This window comes from Limulus polyphemus, unplaced genomic scaffold (assembly GCF_000517525.1).
Source record: "Limulus polyphemus unplaced genomic scaffold, Limulus_polyphemus-2.1.2 Scaffold1175, whole genome shotgun sequence".
Taxonomy (NCBI): domain Eukaryota; kingdom Metazoa; phylum Arthropoda; class Merostomata; order Xiphosura; family Limulidae; genus Limulus; species Limulus polyphemus.
In genome coordinates this window covers 142875-150865 of record NW_013666785.1, presented here as the reverse complement: position 1 = coordinate 150865, position 7991 = coordinate 142875, and positions in this window count along the sequence as shown.

The following is a 7991-nucleotide window of genomic DNA, read 5'->3' as shown; positions in this document are numbered from 1 at the left end:
GCGAGAGGAGATCACATCCAATAAAATATCCTTTTTTTTATATTACATGATGGTTTCATAATACAATCACTGCGAATTTTCCGTTTACTATTTCTAAACTATAGAAAAACTGCTCATATTTCTTGCGAATGTTTTCATGGGATATTTAAAACCAACAAGCAGATATTTAGAGTAAAAGTGTATACTAGCGTGTTTTTATCTGCTGACAGTACTTATTTTTAAAGGTTTTCATAGTCGCTCGTAACTATGACTGGAAAGTACTGAAGTTAAGGTGGTGGCGCCACCTATAAAGAAGGACTCTGAACTCAAAATAAATTTACAGTTGATGTATGGTAGAAGCGAATACATAATGCTAGTGAAATAAGAATTACAAAGGAAATAATATAATGAATAACGTACTAAAGGTGTATTAAAGCATAATATTCAATACGTTAAGGCAGCTGTTACTGTTAATGCCTCCATAAATACAATAGGCAATAATTCCGAGCACAGCCCAGGGCTTAATTAAAGCCAGTGGGACTAAACAGTATAGTGATCAGGTATATCGATCATCAACAGATAAAGCAAGGCCAGAAATCCAGGAATCTCCTATGTGGAATTCCGCTAGGGTTAAAATGCCGGGGAACAAAAATTGAATTAATTTATTAAAATGTGTTTTTATACAGTTGGAAAATGTTAGTAGATGTAGTATGAGAAAATTGACAAGAAATCAAGCAACTATTGTGGATACACGAAAGCAACTTTATAAAAAAAAAAAAGAAATTCCACAAAAATGTCAAATTAGAAGGCTATATGAATGTACAAAACTAATCAATGACAGTTAGTTTAAAGACAGAGGTAAAGTAAAATTAAAACACAGAAATGTTTAGAATCAAACAGGATTTCCGTTATATTATATTAATTGTAAATATATTCTGGCTGATGAATGGTTGTGTTAATAAAACAACATCCCTCCACTGCTTACATTTACACTTGCAGGATATTAGTACTCAGACCAACATTGCACGCTGTGTAATGACTGTTTCGAGTGACACTTCTTCTCCATTCTACATATAATTTGGATCCAGCACTCTTCAACTTCCATTTTGTCGAACTGGCATGATGGAACTCATGGTAAGATGGAGGGAAATCGCGTATCTAACGGAGGCTACATTAAGAAAAGATATCTGGTTATCCACGCCTTAAATACTTTTAATGAAGCTTAGCTATTCGTATTGGTTTACAAACGATTAAATACCGTTCTTTCTGAACTGTTTTCACAAAGATAAAATAATGTTGTAAAGAAAAATTATATCAAACCTGACAAAATAACACAGAGTACTAGAGCAAAACAGAAGAAAAAAAAGGCGGAGAATATAGAAGATAAATTTATGAATTTAGAGCCCCATCAATGTTCAAATTTTTAGTGTGTGTGTGTGGGGGGGGGGTAAATGAATTACAAGATAAATATTAGTAGCATAAAGAAAATATAAAACAAAAAATACAAACATCTGTTGCAGATTGAAAATTCAAATATATTATGAAAAATCCTGTATCTTCTTGAATGGAATAAATATTTGATTAAAAAAAGACAGAAATATTTTAAAGAAAGGGCCATTAAAGTAATAAAAATGATAAAAGCACATACGAGGAAATTTAGAGAAAACAGAGAAAAGTTACCTACTTTATGATTCGAGCTAGATGGAATGATACTAGAAGTTTCAATGAACTTACTAATGTTTTAAAGATATTTTAGTTTGCTATGAGTTCAGAACGCTAACGCTTGATAAACAAAATATAAATTAGATCTCTTCGAGACAGGCGTGTAAGCAAAGAAATAACGAGCCATTGTTAGCGTAAAAGAAAAACGGATAACTTTTTTTGAATTATTTAGTAAAAAAAGAGTAAGGAAAACAAGGTAACATGGATACGATGGCCTTTGGCTATGCAGATTTATTGGAAAACAAGGTAACATGGATACGATGGCCTTTGGCTATGCAGATTTATTGGAAAACAAGGTAACATGGATACGATGACTTTTGGCTATGCAGATTTATTGGAAACAAGGTAACATGGATACGATAGCTTTTGGCTATGCAGATTTATTGGAAAACAAGGTAACATGGATACGATAGCTTTTGGCTATGCAGATTTACTGGCAGCAGGACAAAAAAAATGAATAATTTAATATGAAAGTGTTTAAAAACTGAAATTAAATTGTTCGTATCGAAATAAATAATATTTGTACAAAAAGTACCATGAACACTAAACTTTTTATCTGCTATGTCATTACTGCATAAACGTTAGTAAGGGCTAAAATTATCTATATTTCCGTACGTTATCTCTACTTGTAGTAACTTCATGACACTATTTTTGCTATTTTACCGATATATAAAAAATATGTTCAGTTTGCCATCTTTCCAACTTTATTTTCAGTTACATAATAAAACTGCAGGACTTTAAGTTAAGTTGATTTATTTATCAGATCCTGAGGAAATGCTGCAATAACAGTCAGCCCGTGACTACCGTGCCAATTCTAAATTTTACAGTTACGGAAATTTCACTTTTCTTGTCTTCATTCTTGGAAGTCACGCATTGCTTGCTTCTAGTTGAATTTTTGAGTAATGTCATACTTCTCAACCAGTTTTATGTGCGTCATGTCATATGCAAGTTGGTATTAATCAATTTTTGCACGGAAAAATGTTTTTTCCCCAAACAATGGTAATGAGCAGTCAACACAGTTCTTAGACACACCTAGCCAAGGTATTAGGAAGCATCAGTGCTAATATTCTAGTTCTCAGACACACCTAACCAAGGTATTAGGAAGCATCAGTGCTAATATTTCTAATTTGATTTTACACATGCATTCCAATAATGTCAGTCACTCTCAGTGGTTAGTATTCCTGGACTGTGAATCTAAGAGTTCATGGCTTGTGTTCCGTTGCCACAAAAACATGACCCGGAAGTTGGGGCCATGAGTGCGTTATAAGAGTGACGGTCAAATCCTAATACTCTGCCAGACAAGAATAATTCAAGAGTTGCCGATGGACGCTGTTGACTTGCTGCCTCTCATAGTTTATCAGCTGAAAATTAGGAACAGCTATGCGCAGATAACTCTTTGTGTAGCTTATCGCGAAAATTGTGAAACAAATAAATCAACAGATAATTCTATTAAAATTTTAATTTTTAACAGTATTTTAAACGCACTTTTGCACCATTGTTTAAGATCTGACGATGAAGTTCTGCAAATGGGTTCTTATGGTTTATAATTTGAACGAACAAAATTGTTTAAACTTCATTTATCTTATAATAATAGCTTTTTACTTTGCTCTTCCCCCAAATATACTTGAAGAATAACCCATAAAAACCGGTTCTTGAACGCTTCGCGTAAACTTCCACACAAACTCGGTGTTTTTTCTTCTTCTATATTACGTATTTTGTTAAAATAATTGCATTATTATTATTTTCGATACTTAACTTATGCATTGTTGGCGATGTTAATTCGTCAGATAAATTGAGGGAAGGCTGGTGCTTTTAAGAACAGTATCTTATCGTTAAACACACTGTGCAACAAGAAATGTGATCGAACAGAAGACAATTACGAAAAAACCTGGAACGAACTTCGTATTACAACGAGAAGTGGTTACATACGACTTATTTATAGCAATTACTGGTTATAGAGTATCAGGATGACGTATTCTAGAAATGACAAAAAGTTAATTGTGCTAAACTATAAGGATGTGTCAGGAAACAGGATGCCAAATGTTTTTGAAACTGGTTAGAATATATGATTTGCCACGAAAATAACGAAAATTAACGTTTGAATACTTTCAATGTTTTCTTTGTTTAAAGCATTGAAAAATGAAAAATAACTTATAGAAGCCATTTAAGTGTATTCATCTGAATAAACGTTAAGAAATATATTCGTTCAAGACAATACTACAACTGATAAAAAAGTTTGTAAAAACAATCAACTTTTAACTATATATTTTGCGTTTTGTGAAGATGGAATTAGTACCGTTTGTGAAGGATTACGTGATATTAGTTTTAGTCAAGACTGTTTTACAAAGAAATGAGAGCAAAAGCACATTCCGAAGTGAAATTTAGAAGCGAATTTAAATCTAAGTAGCTACATAGGTTATTGTATTTCTAAGTAAGATGAATTATTCTCATCTTTTATAAAGACAGACATACAATGTTAATTTGAAACGAGTATAGAAGGTCAAGTAATGGCCTTCACGGTTGAATTTATGTCACTGAAGTAGTCTAAGAATTATACACAGAAACCACAACCAACAGCACAACGGACAGCCAACCAACAATCAGAAAGTGAATTAAACAACTAACAACAAAATACTACATTGTTACATACAATCAACAGCACAATGGACAGCCAACTAACAATCAGAAAGTGAACGAAACAACTGACAACAAAATACTACATTGTTACATACAATTAACAGCACAATGGACAGCCAACCAACAATTAGAAAGTGAATGAAACAACTAACAACAAAATACAGAACAATGTACATTTTAGAAACAGATCAATGCTTTGTTCAGACAATTTCTCTGTACTTGGTGTAGAGTCATGCTTCGTCACACGCCAGAAGTTATAGAGTGTCAAATTGTTCGACTGTCCATAAACGGTATGAAGCAAACGGACATTGTCAGAACAGTAGGGTACCCCAGTGTACTGTATTCAGAATCCCGAAACTCCATCGGACTACAGGAAACATTGTTCCAGGAAAGTCTACTGGTAGATGCTGAAACACTACTACCCGAGATAACCGTGTTTTGATCAGATTAACTCGTCAAGGTCGAAAGAAGTTTTGCAAAACGTTACGATAGGAATGACATGAACACATACATTCCAGAGTATTCAGAAGAACAGTGAATAGGAGACTGACCAAACAATGTTATTTTGCAAGAAGGGCTGTCTGCACACTGTTATTAACCAGAATTCACCGCCGTCAATGTGTTATTTGGGCAAGACAGCTTTTTAAAGCTGATGGTAGGATTCGTGTTCGTCGTTTGATGAGGGAAGACTGTCTTTCCCACAAGGAACACACAGGAGGTGGTGCAGTACATGTTTGGGCAGTTATTTATCATGGTTGAAAAATTGCTCTTCATATCCTCCAGGGAAACGTTAATGGCGCCTCATATAGGCATCATATGGAGGTAATATTTCTGTCATATGTTAGGACGAGGTCTGACAATAACTTTGTGTTCCAGGATAACAATGCCACTGCCCGCAGTGCACATATTTTACAGGATTATCTTGAGTAGGAGGACCTTACAAAATTGCCATGGCCAGCAAAGTCTCCAGGTTGTAGTCCCATTGAGAACTGTTGAGCAAAACTGAACCAAAAAACTGTAAACCACTACCCCAAACCAGCTACTAGGTGCGTTGCAGCGCCTTCTAGTGACAAGTTGGGAGGAAATTACGGTGGATTACATCATTAACGTCATCGACAGCATGCCACGCCACGTTGCGGAGGCTATTAGAGTACGAGGAGGACCAACCAAATATTAAATGTTTAACATGAACTGATATAAAGTTATCGACGCTACTTATAACAATTTTATGTCATATTTTGTCATTATATATGTTTTGGTAAGGTTTTGTTGTGATAGGTGAAATGGTGAATTTCACATTTTTCTTCAGGTGTCTGATAAAATTTTTTGCTGCTCTAATACATCATTCATGATGTCCATAGAACCTGTATCATTATAGACGTTACATATGTAGATGTTTAATATAAAATGCATTTGTCAGTTTGATAACGCTAAGTGTATTTATATTCCATCTTAATAATAATGATCGTATTTTTTACAAAATATGCAAACATTTTGGCCAAGACTGTATAGGTGTGTGATAAAGTTTACTGGACAATTGTTCTGAGCAATTTATATTTTGTTACGTGATTTATAACATTTTGATTAATCAACGTACTATGGTTGCATTATCGAAACTGTCTTGAGCTCAATTAGATTTGTTTGTCGTAAACGAAAAACACTACATCTCAATTTTGGACAATGGCGTAGCTGTGGAAGAAGCAGGTGGAGAAGCTATCCCAAAGCCCAGATCTACCACGTGCCCAGAAGTGTCTTCCCTAAATGTTATTTGAAATTGAGAACAAATATTGTGAAACACGAGAAAGTTTTAAATGATGGTGGGAACAAAAAGAAATTTTGCCTCTGAGAACTAGTTACGCCGCTGCTAATTGAATATTAAAGAACTAATTTAAACATTGTTATCTGTAGGAGAAATGCATATGAAATAAAATACGGATGCCGTACATTCTAGCATTTTGATTTCTTAGTTTTAATAATAATGACACATAAGAACGTATATATATACCCAATATATAGAAATGTTTGAAAAATACAGATAATTATGTTAAATAAAACTATTCAACTCATACAACGGTTAACAAATTTATTTTTAGCATTATTTTGTATAAAACCGCTGAAGAGAGAATTAAACTGCTGAAACTGGAAGTAGCATATAGTGAAACAATAGAAGCCCTACTAGTATGATACTTCTATTTTTCTTGTTGCAAACAGTAACCCACATGTAGTGTTCACTGTGTTGTATATCTTTATATGTACGTCATCAGCCACATAAGTTACTTATTGTTGTTAAAATTTCATGTCAGTTCTTTAGTTAGCACCATAATTGATGGGTAGTTGTCTTTGTTTTCATTTTCTGTATTTACATCCCAGTTTTCCTGTCACCATCATGAACAATGTTTTACGTACATTCCTCTAAAAGTATGTGGCAGTCTAGGGTCTCATTAGGATGTTAATGTCACAGAAAGGAAACATTCCTTGGTGACAGTTTGTTTCCTATAGCTATGTGTTATTTCTTATGATTATCGTATTTCTTGCTTTCCATTTACTTAACAGCATTTGGTCGATTCCTATTTATTTATATTCTAGCCTGATCACAATATTTTAGTTACTAACTTCCGTATTTTTATGGCAACCACGTCATATTTTTCAACTCAATTTTTTATTATTTGTACCCTCAGAAAACATATGGAATAAAAATATAAAATATGACATGCATTAATGATCTTGTAGCACAGGTGTGGCGTAATACAGTCATCTAGTCGACCACACTCCTAACAAAACATTATCACATGTAGTTGTGCATTCAAATTTTACAACTATTACATGAAACAAACCAAAGATTAAATAATACAATTATTAAATATAAAGTAATTAGGAATAAAAACTCATATGTTTTTATATATAAAACCGTAGATATCATATGTGTTTGTATATAAAACCCATATATATCATATATATGTTTGTATATAAAACCAATAGGTATCATATGCATTTGTATATGAAATTCACAGATATCATATGTGTAAATCACATCTTAATTAATCTGGAATATCTAACCAAGTTTTACAACAACATATCTTAGACATCAGATATTGGAATAAAATACTTGAAAAACAAATATGATAAAATGTGTGTATAAATTTTTCAAGTTATAGTTTATAAATGATATTCAGTTGATAACAATGCTAGATAACATGACTCATAAAATATCCAAAAACTATAAAGTATATAATCTTGTTATGGACTATGTTTAAAATGTATAACATATTTACTTAAACAAATCCTCAATTCACCATACATTAATTAATATAAGAATAAAGAAAAACATAGTAGAATAAAAAGGTATCTCCATTAATATAATTTCTAAGTTTTTGAAATAATAGCGGCTGATTTCTCTAGATTTCTACTAATAAATTTAATATGAAAAGATCATTTCAATTTATTATCAAACATTAGGCCTAGATATTTAATAAGATTAGTTAGATTAATTATATTATCACCAATAATAATTCAAAAGTCGCATAACTTCAGTCTTGTATTTTATTTATCATAATAATATATATGATATCATCCATTCTTCTTGGCCCGGCATGGCCAGGTGGTTACGGCGCTCGACTCGCAATCTGAGGGTCGCGGGTTCGAATCCCCGTCCC